Source organism: Pelodiscus sinensis, chromosome 5, assembly GCF_052426305.1.
Source record: "Pelodiscus sinensis isolate ZL-2025 chromosome 5, ASM5242630v1, whole genome shotgun sequence".
Classification (NCBI taxonomy): domain Eukaryota; kingdom Metazoa; phylum Chordata; order Testudines; family Trionychidae; genus Pelodiscus; species Pelodiscus sinensis.
The window spans coordinates 121,186,271-121,201,135 of NC_143056.1; the positions used below are offsets into that span (position 1 = coordinate 121,186,271).

Below are 14,865 nucleotides of genomic sequence, written 5' to 3' on the forward strand. Positions count from 1 at the left end.
ACCCCACACCTTTGGCTTGTAGAGCGTTGAAGGGATGTGAATGCTTGTTCAGTATTGGCAGCCGTGCAAACACATCCTTGAGCTGCACTTCCCAGGCCGATCATGGTAATCCATAGCCTGGGGCAGGCAGGGTGACACTTTGCAAGTATGTGCACGCTCTAATCAGATATCCGCACCCACGGTCCTTGGTGTCATGAAACGTTCATCCCTTAGCTCGGTACAGGTGTGATTCCCTCCGGCAAACGGATTCGCTGATCCCAAAGGATCATCAAACTCAAACGTGAGTGGTGCATGTTCTGATCTCTTGGAAAGTCAGAGCAATAGTGTTAGTTTAGTTGAACCACTTGTGTTTAACTTTGTGTGACACTAGCACCTGACCGTCCCAGCTGAGATCAAGGCCCTGTTGGTGCTAGGTGCAGTGCAAACACATAACAAGAGATGATCCCTGAAGAGCTTGCCATATAAATACACAGAACAGGAGTACCCATTTTCCAGATGGGAAATTGAAGTACAGAGGCCAACTGAGTAGCCTGAGGTCAGGACTGTGGTAGAGCACCCAGTCGATTTCCTTAACTCTTGCGTTAGCTCTAATAAGACAACTGTGCTAATGTCAGGTTTGATGGGGTTGTTGCTGTATGCTGGCTAAAGACTAGACTGGGTGGCGTAGAGCAGTGTTTCTCGCTGAGTGGACCAGGGACAGTCCCTGAGATGTCCCTGATAGTTTAGTAAGGCAGCAAGCTGGCCGCTGATAGCCAAAAGATTGAGAGAACTGGTGTAGAGGCTATAGCACAGGGCTGGGAATTGAATGAGCAGGGTTCTTGTGCAAGCTTTGCACAAGGAGACAATTTTGTGAAAAGCCTTGAAGATGTTCAATGGTGTGTACATTTATTATGCGGAACCTATTTACTGAGGATCAGCAACCGTGTCCTAGACAAATTATTCGACACATGTCCTGACCCATGCCCCTATCCCGCTGGTACATCTAATTTCACAAATAATAATTGCCTTGTCTGATTTTTGGTGTGTATATGTGTTCCACATCTACTTTTACTTGGTAAAGGTAATGTGTTTTAATTAAGAAAAGCTCCAATGTCTAGGACTGTCTGTGGGGTGTTGTCTGGAGCTCTTATAATATACTGCAAAGAGCTGAACAGCTTGTCTGCTTTAAAGACCACCAGAGGCTCTGCTGTTTTGCAGCACTTGATATGAGCGAGAACTCCATGAATCCTTTTATCCCTGAGAATCCCGAGTCAATCAAATTGGCGCCATTGTAGTCGCCTTGGAAATACCAGTGGTTGGCATAGAGATGGTGTCTGTCAGGTTCCCCATAGTAACTGCTGACCTCTTTAAGGAGGAAGTAACCAATGTGTCGTTTTAAATACGCGTGGCTAGGAGCCCTTGTGTTGCGGTCCTAGGCAGTGGAAGCAAAAGGTGAGCGGTGTGGCTTGTGATGGTGCAGAAGAGCAGGTTTGCTCCTGTAGCAGTGAAACGGGCTTGGCAGACTCAAGTAGGCTCCTGGGGCATCCTGTATCCCCAGCTCTGCAGCTGTATTTTCTCTCCAAGGCTAGAGCATCAGTGGCCTCTTTGGGAGGTGCAGAACCTTGAGATCGCCCTGTTGGATCAAACAAGTGTCTGGTTTAGTCTGGAATTGCTCTCTACCCAGGCGGAGCATCAGCTGTATCAGAGAAAGGAGCAGTTTGGTTACATGATTATCTGCCCGATAAGGAAACTTCCTTCCCAACACCCAATTGCTAGAGGCTGATACCTGGGGGTTATGGCCTTTTGAAACTCACGGTTGGGTTTCCTTAATCGTTCCTGTTACTCTGGATGCCCTTGTTATCCATATCCATGTCCAGTCCTTTGAATCCTGCTGCACTCTTGGCTTCAATTACATCTTGTGGCAGTGAGTTCCACAGGCTAATCACGTGTTCACTGCTTTGTGAGGACTGCTGGAGTAACTGCCATTTTCTGCCGCAGTGGGAAATGCAGGCGCAAGGGGCGCTCTCCCTGGATTTCTGTTTTATAAGTCCTCTTCCTTCATGGCCCAGAGTCCAACAAGTTCTTCTCCACAATACCAGAATTAGTCCTACATATTCAGCTGGAGTTATTTATATCCTGTCACGAGCAGTGGTACTTTCTATATGTGTGTTCTCATGCTTCTTCAAAGTACTTCCTCTAAACTGAAAAATTCTCTTTAGTTGCACCAAATATTTTTTTCCTTCCATTTGTCTTTGTATTTGTCTCATCATGAGCCTCCTCATCCCTAGAAGAAAATGTCTCCGACCTAGCACTTGCTTTCCTCCCCCAGAAAGGAAAGGCCTTTCCGCTTCAGGGCTGGTCTGCACTTAAGATGCTGCTGTAATGCTACTCCAATGCAGCGAGGATGCTACCTACGCTGCAGGGAAGAGTTGTCGCATTGTGGAAGGCGTTCCATCTCCCCCAAGGCGTGGTACAAGGGCACAAGCATAATTTTTTTCAGGCCCAGTACAAAATTGTAACACTGACCCCCCCCCCCCACCCACACACACACTTGGGGAGAGCCCTGGTGGTACTTTAGGTCAATGGAAGAATTCTCCTGTCACTGTCTGCACCAGGGTCTGGTCACTTGAAGTGCATTGTCCAGGGGCCCTTTGCTGTTTGAATGGGATGGGAAGACTTTGCTCTCCCGCGGGGTTTCAGTGTGGTGTTGTGGCAGTGTGGTGTGTGTGTATATAAGCCTAGTTACATGCAACTTAGAAGGGCAATTATTTTTACAGGGCCTCTTTCCCCACAGCCCCTCCCCCTACAGAAGACACCCTATAGATCGTGAAGGGGGGGAACTGTTTTCTTCCAAATATAGTATATGGCAAGGATACAAGAAGATGACTTCAGATGCACCTTCTGCAGGAGGAGAATGCAAAATGTTGTAGTCCCTATATAAATAATGGCTTTTTTTTTAAATTAAACCATGGTGACTTTTTTAAACCAAGCACACACCCTATCGACATTTAAGGTCAAGAGGATCTCAATTGCTCTTAAGACTGGTTAAAACCAAGGGCTTGCCTACCCTGGAAAGGCTACAGTGACACAGCAGCAGCCCTGCAGGGCTTCAGTGTAGACACAGCAATGGGAGAGCTTCTCCCAACTGCACAGGTCAGGACTCCTTTTGTCCACTCAGCACTGCCTACACTGGAGGTCATCAGCATTGCTCAAGGGTGTGGATCACGGGATGCAGCTCGTGCTGCAGTGTCAGGGGTTTTGCAAGGCAGGCCACAGACATGCAGGTTGTTGCTCTGTAAGCGCATGGTCCCACATCTTTCCCCTCTCCGCACCCCCAGCATTCCAGGCAGGTCATGTGGAGTTGATGCTGGCATTGCCTTTGTTAGCGACGGCACTGCGTCAGCTGTGGAACTGTCATGGTGGTGTTGGGAAATGCCTGCACTTGTTGTTTAACTAAGGTGCTCTGCGATTCCCGGGCTCTGTTCCTTTCCCAGAGGTGGTGCGGCTGTTTGTTTCAGGCCTACGACGCGTCAGTTCCAGGCATAACTAGGTGGCAGAGGAACAAAGCGTGTGGGGGGGGGGGGAGGGAGAGTGTCTCACTCCCTTTGGTCTCCCATGCCCTTAGGAACCATATGAAGACAGGCATGCATTTGGATGTGCTCTGTGTACGCGCCCCCTTGGGGATGTGAAGAAATATGGCCGATCTCCGCTGCTTTTCCTCCCTCCTCACCTTTGCACGCTCCGGGGGAGGTGACCGCACTGGACCACTACATCCGTGGTGTGAGCAGAACTGACAGAGGCATTTCTCTCTAGCGCTCCTGGCACTGGCTACCTCTGTGGTAGAGAAGAGAGGCTGCTGGGATTGCCTGGCAGAGGGAGCCAGGTCTGTGCTCATGAAATCCAGATTCCTTCTCCCCCCTCCCCCCATTCTAGAAGACTAATATAAGAATGAATGCCCTCCTGCCCACATTCCCAGGTGAACTGAAATTGGGGATCCCCCATTTAAATAGTAAGGGTCAGTGAAAGAGATTGGGATGGCTGACCAAGGTCAGTGGCGCTGTGCATCAGCACCCTTCCTGTTGCACAGTATCGAACCCTCAAGGCTCAGACAGGTGACCGGCAGCTGGCATCTCCGTGCAGGACACCAAGTCCCACCCTGAGGCAGCCTAGCAGCTCGGGTATGGTGAAAACCTCCACGGGGCTCTCTTTAAATTCTCGCCTCATGCTGTCGCCGCTGCTGTACGTTGCCCAGGACCCCCGAGGAGCCTCTTCCTTCCTTCCACATCTGATTGCCTTGTCAAGTCCCTTGGTGTGTCCGTTCCTTGCTCCTTTATACAGTTTTAAAGGTGAAAGCTGATGTGTCTGTGGCACTTCTGGGACTTGAGTGCCCGTGTAGCACTGGGTCTGACTGCGCTCTGGCTGGGGAGTCGAGGGAAGAATAATCTGGATGAATTTATTAGTGATTTGAAATGTTTGACTCCCTCCATACTTAAACTGCCAACAACACAACCCTTCCTCCACTAGCACTCCCCACCCCCCGAAACAAACAACCCCTGTACCCCATGCAGAGTTTTGATGCTGAAAAGGGAGAAGAACCAGAAACTCCATTAAGTCCACAAGGGGCTTTGCTGTTGCTATTGATTATACGTGGAAGGTGCCCAGACGCTGCAGCAATAAAACACCCTGCGATGGGTAGTTAACTACTCTGAGCTCTCCAGTTAGAGCGTATTCGAGAAGTGAAAGCTATTAGCATTATTCTGAACATATACGCACTCGGTTCGTTGGCTTGACGATTAGGACCTGCATCCAAATTTGGGGACGGGTCCTAATCTTCAAAACTAAATGTATCCAGGCTGCTGCTTCCCACCCTGGGATGGGATTTTCAAAAGCACCCAAATGATTTAGGAGCGCAAGTCCTATTGCCTTTCAAATTGCTCTCAGGTAGACACCTGGGGTGGCATTTCAGGTTAGGTTCCCCCTTAGGCTTTAGACAGCTCTAGTTTGTATGGGAATTGTCTAGAATACGGCTACAAGATGGAAGAGTTTAGCAAGTGCTGATTTTATAATTGCTTTGTCTTGCCTGGAGTTTGGAAGGCCTTGGCTGGAGTGAGCTAGGTGACTTGATCAACTGTCTTTTCAATCCTAGTCTAGACAAGGGCTGTTTTGCTCTTCAGCACTTCCTTATGGATGCCACTCACAACTGGGTTTGTTTTGCCCTCTTTGCTAGGGTACACTGGGCTTGTTTGAATCTGTCAGTAGGACATGCCTTATTAGCTCAGTAAAGCACACGAGTCATTGCACGTCTTACTAGTCAGGGTAAGTGGACCCTATTCACTAATAACAATATCTTCTTCACGGCTTGGCAGCAGTGCTCACCAATTGTTCCTGCTGGACCTCTGGGGGTTACTTGGGATCATTGAGGTTTTGAAGTGAGCTGGGCACTGTGTGTGTGATCAGAGCTCGTGAGTCTGATGAAAATACCAACGTCTGCAAAAGATGAAGGAAGCTATAGGGGGAATGTATTGAATAGCCATTCACAAGATATTTCTGATCCCCCTTCCCCCTCCAATATACATTCATAGGCTTTCAAGCCGGAAAGAACCAATATGATCATATGCAGAACACAGGCCATAGGAAAGAAAGAAAAATATTGTTTGCTTTTAAATTCTTTAAAATGAAGAACTGGATCTTGTGCTGGCGGGGAATGGACTAGCACTAGATTATTTACTATGTCTGTCTCTATCTCCAGTTTACATGAGTTAATGTGCAATATGTAGTCCTGTGGCATCTTGGAGACTAACTTCAATAAAATATATAGTATTATGAGCTTTTGTGGGCAAAACCCGCTTCTTCAGATGAGCTTGAGTGGAGAAGAAAGGGGGGGGGGAGAATCTCAGAATTTATGAAAGAAAAAGGGGAGAGGAAGGGGGGGGGGGAGTATCTGTCAGTAGTTGTGCCTGTGCTAACTGTGGGCTGCAAGTGTCCCTTACTTAGCTTTCAGTGTCAATGAGGTGTTAAATGTAAGAAAATCTGGTGTTATAATGAGCCATCCTGTTAATGTCTTTCTTCAAAGGATCATGGTCTTAATGGGCCTGTAAGGAATGTTACACTGGCACAGGTGCTGCACTGGAGCTGTGCTGCTGGAGCACAGACTCTTGCTACAGTGGTTAAAAGGGGGTTCTTCCATCCCTGTAGTAAATCCACCTCTGAATTCTCTCGACTTGTCATGGTCTACGCTGCGGCTTAGATTGGCTCATCTGTGTTGCTTAGGGGAGTGAATTTTTCACACCTCTGAGTGATGGGGCTGGATTAACCAGCTTCTTAGGGTGGCCCAGGATGGAGCTGTCTAAGTAGCCTAGAGCAGGGGTGGCCCACCTGTGGCTCCAGAGCCACATGTGGCTCTTCAGAAGTTAATACGCGGCTCCTTGCATAGGTACCGTTTCCAGAGCTGAAGCTACAGGTGCCAACATTCCACTGCTGGTGGGTGCTCGCTGTTCAACTTCCAGCTCTACCCTAGGCGCTGTCTCCCTCCACCCTTTTCCCCCTAGGATCCTGCCACTTCCCACCCTCTCCACTGTCACACCCATGCCTCTCCCCTCCCGTGTCTCCCACAGTGATCAGTGGATAGGAGGAAAAGGAGGAGGAGGCACTGACCAGTGGGGCTGCCAGTGCATGGGATGAGCGGAGAGGGATGGTGGGGAGATGAGCGGAGCTGGTGACCTGTAACTGTGGCTCTTTGGAAATGTGCATTGGTAAATTCTGGCTCCTTCTCAGGTTTAGGCTGGCCACCCTTCACCTACAGGGTGAGCAAATCAGTGGAGGAGGGGTCACCCCACCTTGCCGTACTAAAGGCTGGGGAGGGGCAGGAGAAATGGAGCCCCAAAGGGAAGTAGATATGTGGTCAGTAGGGTCACATAGAGGAACATTGTTCTCTTCCACTGCAGTGAAATCTCTTTGCCAGTGGGGGGGGGGGGGGGGGGGGGGGAAAGTGAGCAGGAAAGGCCTGTGGTAGTGATCCTGTCTGAGGATGTCTTCTGGTGGGGATGGAGGGAAACAAAGTATTGATCTCTCTTTGCTTGCTTTTGGTGCAGTGCTGCAGCAGTAGCCAAGTGCCAGAGCACCTCCTGCCTGGTTTGTAGCCCAGGAAGATGTGTAGCGATAGCAGAGGCTATTTCTGGCATTTGGTGCTGTGCTCCAGCATCTGCCAGGAGGGACAAGGGAGGGGACAACAGATTTACTTTTTTAAAAGCTTCATACCGGACTGTAAGTGTCACTGTGGGCAAATGTTAATGCTTGTGAGGCTGGCTAGAGCCAGTCAGGCTATGGATGGGCTTCTTTGATACGCCCCTCTCTGGTGCTCCTAGCTATCCCAGTTCTGCTCATGCCCTTCAGTCCTGACCTGCACAATCCCCTGGGCCCATCATACCGCTCTGCCAATGCACACCAATGGTGATCCAAAGTATCCTCAGCCATCCCGGTCCTGCCACCTTCTCTCTGCATGACCAATGCACCCCAAGAGAACTCACTGGATAGTCTAATCTCTTGCATCTGGGCTGCTAGTTGTGGTCATTTTGTAGCTAAAGCCAAGGCTACGGAGGTGAAAGGCTGGTGCATCTCTATGGAAGCACCCTTGAGAGCACGTAGCCCTGAGAAGCCATTCTGAGGGCCATGGGCACTCTTCCTGATGAGCTGATGCAGGGATCCCTGCCAGACATGAAACTTATTCTCCTTGATGGGGCCGCTAAAGCCCTGGTTTTGGAGCTTGGCAGCTGGCTCTGCACCAGGATCTTTATTTTCTCAGTCCTGGGGGATGAATGGGGCCTTTCACTCCTAGAGAGCTGAGCTGAGTGGCAGGGCTCGCTGCAGCGTGTTCCCAGAAAGTAATGAACTGGTGTGAGACCCTCTTTTTACAGCAGGCTTCTTGGGGTTTTTAATGACTTGCTTTCACATCTTGATTGAATTAAACCATTGAGGAAATGTTTTCTGGATCGCAAGCCCCTGCTCTTTGTGTACCCCTTCCAGTAGCCCCTTGTCTCTCTTTTGGTACCCACAAGAATCTGAATAAATGGCCTGAGCCACTCACTGTACATCTGTGCCAACGACTCATCAACTGGTGTGTCTGTCTGTCCATTTGGCATTCAGACCCTCTCAGAATACTGCAAAATAAATGCTGCTTCTTACCAGCTTGGTCTTTCCATTTAGCAAACTTCAGTTTCTCCATTCATCAACCCCTTTTACTTTCCCAGCCTGCCATAAACCTCAAGCTGCAAAGGTTCTCTTTTGTCTAGGTCTAGTATGGGACAACACTGGAAATAGAATTGGTTAGTTTAACTTCTGCTGGATCATCAGGCACAAAATAATATAGGACCTATATAAATTGTGGCTGCTCTTTAAATTTTTTGTGTGTGTCTCGTCCCAATAAAATATTTATGTCTTAAAATCCCCATCATTGCCCAGCAATGGAAAAGCAATATGTTACGCTTACTGTTCATAATTGCTTTAAGGTTGGTTTAAAACAAAATGCGGGACTTCGGCCTCTAGTGGTGTGTGACAGCTCTGACCTTGCACCAAAGCGTGACTGAGGATTTTGCAAGAGGAGTCACATGTGCGACATCCTGTTGACCCTGTAACCTTGGGGCCATGTGTGTAATTTCTAGCTTTCATGTAATTATGTGGATCAATAATGGAATTGCCCTTGTGCACGAATGGCACAACCCTTGTGTCTATAGCTCTAAGAATTATGATGTGTACAGTACATCAGAGGCACCTAGACCAGGGTCCCCATGTCCTAGGTGCTGTACAAAGCTATAGTAGGGGACCTTCTGTGCTCTGAAGAGCTTACAGCAGGGGTGGCCAATAATTTTTGCCTGGGGGCCACTTCAAAAAATGTTTAAGCCCCAGGCAACCCTGGAAGGGGCGGGGGCTACCCCACCTCCAGACCATGATTGGTCTGGGGATGGGGGAGCTCCTTTGCCCCTCTTCCCACTAGGCACCCATGCCCTGGAAGAGGCTTGGCATGCTCCCCCATCCTCAGCCCAATCAGGGGTGCGGGAACACCCAAAGCCACCCCCTGCTCTGCGAGGAGCATGTGACACTCTGAAGTGCCGTGGGCTACTCACAGGGTTGGGGGCAGAGCGGAGAAGGCTTCGGGCGCTCCCCCAAGCCCTAATTGGCCTGGGGGCAGGGGAGCAGCAGGGCCTCTGCGGGCTGGATCCACTTGCTTGGTGGGCCACATCTGGCCCGTGGAAGCCCTTTTGCCTACCCTGGCTTACAGCCTCAGTAGACCAGGCACAGTGTGAGAGGAGAAAAAGAAGCACAGAGCCCAAAGTCACATAGCAAATCATTGGCGGGGCAAAGACTAAAACCAGGTCTCCAGAGACATCGGCTGTTGTCTTACTATTGGATCAAACTGCCTCTCCTGTAATTTGGGTTTTACAGGGAACTGGCACAGCTTCTGTAAGATTCTTCACAATTCTAATGATGTTTCTTTTTTTGAAAGCTACTGTGGATATTTTTATACCTGTCAAGTCTCACTCGTCTGAGCAAAGATGCTTTGATTTATAAGAGCATTTAAAATGTCTCCCTGTTAGGTAGCACAATTCTGCTCTGCGGTTCAGCAAGACCAGTCTCACTTGTACTTCCTTTTGAAAACTGCCTCCATTAAAATTCTTACAGCTTGACACCCCCGATTTCTATATTTTTCTTGGTGTCCTAGACCTTGGCTATACTAGTGACTAGCCCTGAGACAGTAATTGGAGTAGCTGTGGTGTTGTTGATGACCTAAGTGTTGATAATAACAAACTGGGGATTTGCACTGCTAAATTTGAGGAGCCAGGGTTGACTGGGGGATTCTAGGAGTTCTCATAGAAACTTGATTTTCTGTTCTGTTTTTTCAGCTATGTGATTTGTGTCCTCTCTGGATGCCTTTTCTCCACCTTTTTGTTATGTGGAGTGTAAGCTCTTTAGGACAAGAACACTGTCTTGCTGTGGGTTTGTGCCGCACCTAGCACAATTCAGCTCTGATCTCAGTTGGGGCTACTAAGGGGTACTGTAATGCAGGAGACTCTTGCAATTTGCAGGATCGCTGTTCATGATTTTGCTTATTCACAGGTCTCTCTCATCCCTCCCCCTCCCCCATTGCACCCCAGGCCCTGGTTTGTGGGGGGGTGGGGAGGGGAGGCCTGTTGTTGGATGGCAACAGGGTTCAGGGCCCCCTGCACTCACTGATGGGGCAGGGAGCCACTGCCCCCCAGTGTTAACAGATTTAGTCATTCACGGTGGTACTAGGAATGCATCCACCACGAATGGCGAGGGTTTATTGTACTAATTATACCCTGGTGTGAATGCATGCACACTAATTTCTGCCTTCTGATTAATTGGTTGGACAATTGCAATTTCCCAGTGCAGACAAGGTTCTCAGGCATAGCTGGCGTTCATTTCCGGTTGGGTTAGACCTGCTGTTCAGGCCTTTCTATCCTTCAGTCTGAGAGTCTGTCGATGTGATTGGCAGCTTGAGTTGACAGCAGATCTAGTTTTCTACCTTGCAGAGGGGGCAAAGCAACTGTTAGCAATCAGGGTCTTACTTCAGGTCAGCCCAATCTCCCTCCTTCACTGCAGAGCGTAGTTGGATTGTAAGCTCTCTGACATTTTGGGGGTCCTTTTTATAGAGAGCCTTCCACAGAGGGGACATTTGCAGTACAAATAATGCAAGCAGCAGAAGTTGTCATGGGAATCTGTTTCCTGTGCTTGCTGCAGAAATGTCAGCGAGGGAAAGAGCTTTTTTGATTTTCTTTGGAAGAAGAAGATTATAACTCCTGAGGTAAGGGGTTGGAATTGTGGGAGAATTTGCAGCACATCCATTGAATGGGCTATGGAGGCATTTTTCCAGCCATTGGATCCTTGGGACATGCAGAAGAAGGAAGAATGTTCCTGATGCTAGCCACTATCACAGCCCTTTTACCCTCACTAGGTCTTCTGACAGCTGCCTACAGTGTTCTGGGCAGAATAAAGGACGGCAGATGAAATCCTTAGTTTATTAACAGAGTACCACTTCCAGGAGAAATGATTCTGTCTTCATTACCCTCATAGCACATTTCATCCGGGGTCTCGATGCATTATAAATGTCTGTGAATTAAATCTCCCAGCACCCCTATGAGGGAAAGCACTCTTATTCCCATTTTACAGCTAGGGAAATGGAGGCACAGAAACTAGGATTTTTAAAAGTGACTGATTTTTTGAGGTGCCTCAGTTTTTGAGGGCCCAGCTTGAGGCACCTTAATGGGGGTGGGGTGGGTGTGTGTGTGTGGAGGGGTTTTTGTTTGAGGCTGCTCAGTGAATTGCAGCTCAGTCTTTAAAACCCAGAGTAGGGAGATGAAGGGACTTGCTCAGGAGTCACAGTGAGTCAGTGGCAGTGCTAGAATTAGAATTCAGCTGTTCCAGCTGCCAATCCTGTGCTCTAGCCACTAGCTTTAAGTGCTCAGACATCTGAGACTGCAGAGGTGGGTGCCTTTATAACCCACAGGTTCTCAGCCTGGGGGTTGTGACCCTCTCTCCACTACTGGAGCATGTGACCATACTTGGTGGGTGGGTCCCCTGAGGCATTTCGATAGTATCATGGGGTCGTGGCCTGGGGAAGGCTGAGGATCACAGAGCTAACAATGGTTGGAGAGCTTGGGGGGAGCAAAGTGAGACCTGGGCAAAGTGTGACCTGAAGATTTGCTGGAGATTTTGCAAAACTGCTCTGAGGCCATTTGTGGCTTGAGACTATAGGGCAGCCTCTCCTCACAGCCCCCCCTCCTCTGCCCGCCCAGGTAGACAGCCCAAGATCACCCCTTTTATACCTTGCAAAGGGGATGAGAGCTAAGCTGCCTGGAGGCTGCAGGCCTGGTTTGAGGGCAGGGTATGACAGGAATGCTGCCGCCCTTGCAGGGCTAGGGAGCCTGTGGTGTGGACTGTGACTAAGCAGCATCCCTGCCGTTTGGTTGGGCAGAGGCCTTCTAGTGGCTGTGCTGCCCCCCCCTTCCCAGCAGCCAATCAGAAAGCTGCTTGGCCTGACGCCCTCCCACTTGCGTCTACCTTCAGGGACTTTGGTCTGGCTCTACCCAAGAGCAAAGCGGGGAGTAAAAGGGGGGGGGGGAGATTTGTTCTCTGCTTCTTAAAGGCACAGTCTGTGCAGCGATGCCCAGCCCCAGAGACTTTGTGCTTGTGATGAGAGGGGATAAATTCAGAGGTGCAACTGTGGCAGTATTTTATAAATACCCTGTTTGGGGTGGCTCTGGCATGCAAGGGGACAACAGTGTCAAGTGATTATGGGGGCTTGGGCATTTAAGCACCTGTGAGATGCCCAGTGCTGTATGCAACTCCTCACACTCCCTGCTCCAAAGAACCTCCAGTCTGAAAGTCAGATGGAGCGCAGGAAGGAAATTTGAGGTCATTTCATTTCTTTTCTTTTTCAAGTACAGGCAGTCCCCGGGTTACGCGGATCCGACTTATGTCGGATCCATACTTACGAACGGGGCTTTTCTCGCCCCGGAGGACGCGGGCAGCGGGACTGCCCAGACGCGCCGCAGTCCCGCTGCCCACGTCCTCCGAGGAGAGAAAAGCCGCTCCGCGTCTCCCTGGTCTGCTTGGGGGGGCCCAGCAGACCAGGGAGACGCGGAGCAAAGCCGCAGAGAATGCGGGCGGCGGGACCGCTGCGTGTCTTGGTGGTCCCACTGCCCGCGTCTCCCTGGTCTTCTGGGGGGGGGGGGGCCCACAGCTAGTGCCCTCCCCCCAGAAAACCAGGCTTTTCTCGCTGACGCCTATGGTAGAGCAGCTGGGGCGCTGCCAGGTTGGTCCCACAGCGCCGCTCCTCGGCACTACTGGACCAATCCGGCAGCACCCCAGCTGCTCTGCCCCTGGCGTCCCCAAGTCAGCCGCTGCTGAAACTGATCAGCGGCTGATTCCAGGAACCCCGGGACAGAGTTGCTCTGTCCCGGGCTTCCTGGAATCAGCCGCTGATCAGTTTCAGCAGCAGCTGACTTGGGGACACCTGGGGTAGAGCAGCTGGGGTGTGGCACTACGGGGACCTACCCTGCAGCGCCCCAGCTGCTCTGTCCCAGGCGTCCAGATTCAGCCGCTGTTGAAACTGATCAGTGGCTGATTCCAGGAAGCCCGGGGCAGAGAAACTCTGCCTCGGGCTTCCTGTAGTCAGCCGCTGGTCAGTTTCAGCAGCGGCTGAATCTGGACGCCAGTTCCGACTTGCGTACAAATTCAACTTAAGAACAAACCTACAGTCCCTATCTTGTACGTAACCCGGGGACTGCCTGTATCCTGAGAGAGCAGTGCCTGATTCACCCAGGGGAGACTTCTCAGCACCAATACACAGTGGTCTATGATATGGCAGGAAGCTAGAAGGTTTCTCTCTGGAAACTTTTTCAGTTCATTTACAAGCCTAAAATGTCATGGCAGCAACTGTGTGTGTTGCTTACTACTGTAGTGAGTGAAGCTTGACAGGGTGTCCGTGGGCTCACTGTTGTTGGAAACAAGAGTTTTGGTAAGTAAAATACACAAATGGATACAGTGCTGGATAGGGATGTGAATGAGTAACTGATTAATTGGTTATTGGGTAAGCCTCAGCAGTCCAGCATGGGACCAGAAGCAACTGGGCTAGAGCAGCCTCTGCCTGTGCCTCCTCCCTCCCCCTCCCCGATTTAATCAGTGAACTGGTTAAACTTAATGTTTAACCGGTTATCTAATTAAATTGGATCTCACATCCTGACTACTTATAATAGAAGTCTTATATGATAACTGCTTTCTAAGGCTTAGGGTGGATTGAGAAGCATCCAGTGGAGAGTCAAATGCTCCAGCCCCCAGGAATTTTGTGAATTAAATCAGTACCTTGGCCAACATTGTTGGGATAAATGGCATTAGAGGTGTGTACATACGCGTGTTTGTGGGAGGGTGAATGTGTCTGATTTAGTGCTTGTTTGACGTGCTGGCCTAGTGGCTCTGGAGACTGAAGGCCTGTCTCTGACCAAAGCAACACTGGCTTGAAGTCAGAGAAATAGTTTATTTTGGCATTCCAGTCCTTGTATCGCCATCAAAATCACTGAACTTTAATGAGTGGTTATTTAAAACCAGCTTCCTCAAACAAAGGGTTCTTCTGATCCTAAAGGATAAGCCACACACCCAGGGCAATATATCACTCAGCTCTTGCCCAATAACCCAGCTGCTACTAATCCTCTTGTATCTAAAATCTAAAGTTTTATTTATAAAAAAGAGGCAATTGTGATATGTATTTTTATTCCTTAAGTCAGTTTTAACTCTTGGTTCAAGGCGTGTAGCAGTGATGGAGTAAACTGCTACAAGCTTGTAGCAGTCAAGTTTCTGGTTGCTTCCAAATCATCAGAAGGTTTTTAGTTCTTTGGTTCGAATGCTCCCTTTAGTGTTCGTCCGGAGGCTGGAGCAAGACCGAGGCAAAATGTAGATATTTCCACCACCTTTTTATAGCTTCTACCATGTGGAGGGCAATCCATTGTTTCAAACAAAGCACAGCACAGCTAGTCCAAAACTTTATAAAGATGGAGCATGGAGTCACATGAGAAAGTCCTATGTCTGTCTGATTTCACTTAGTCACTCTGTTCAGTGTACATGGGTGTCTTCTGTGATGAGGTAAGTGTCTTTTATGATGGGCCACTTACCTTGAACTGTGCAGGCTAAATACCTTGTGGAAGATACCACAAGAGCCAGCATATTTGAAATACAGGTACTGAGCTAAGACATAACTTCAGATACAAAAATGACACATGCATACAATAGCATAATTCTATTCAGCAAATCATAACTTTTTTTTCCTATTGACACCCTACTTGAGACACTTTAAGATTTGTTGCAATTGTATCACAG

General features: G+C 49.2%; 1 protein-coding gene across 2 annotated transcripts in view; it reads left to right on the plus strand.

Annotated features, from left to right (window-relative positions):
* The window catches only part of SLC25A22 (solute carrier family 25 member 22), a 95,302-nt gene that overhangs the window by 20,010 nt on the left and 60,427 nt on the right, over positions 1-14,865 (plus strand). The window lies entirely within an intron of this gene.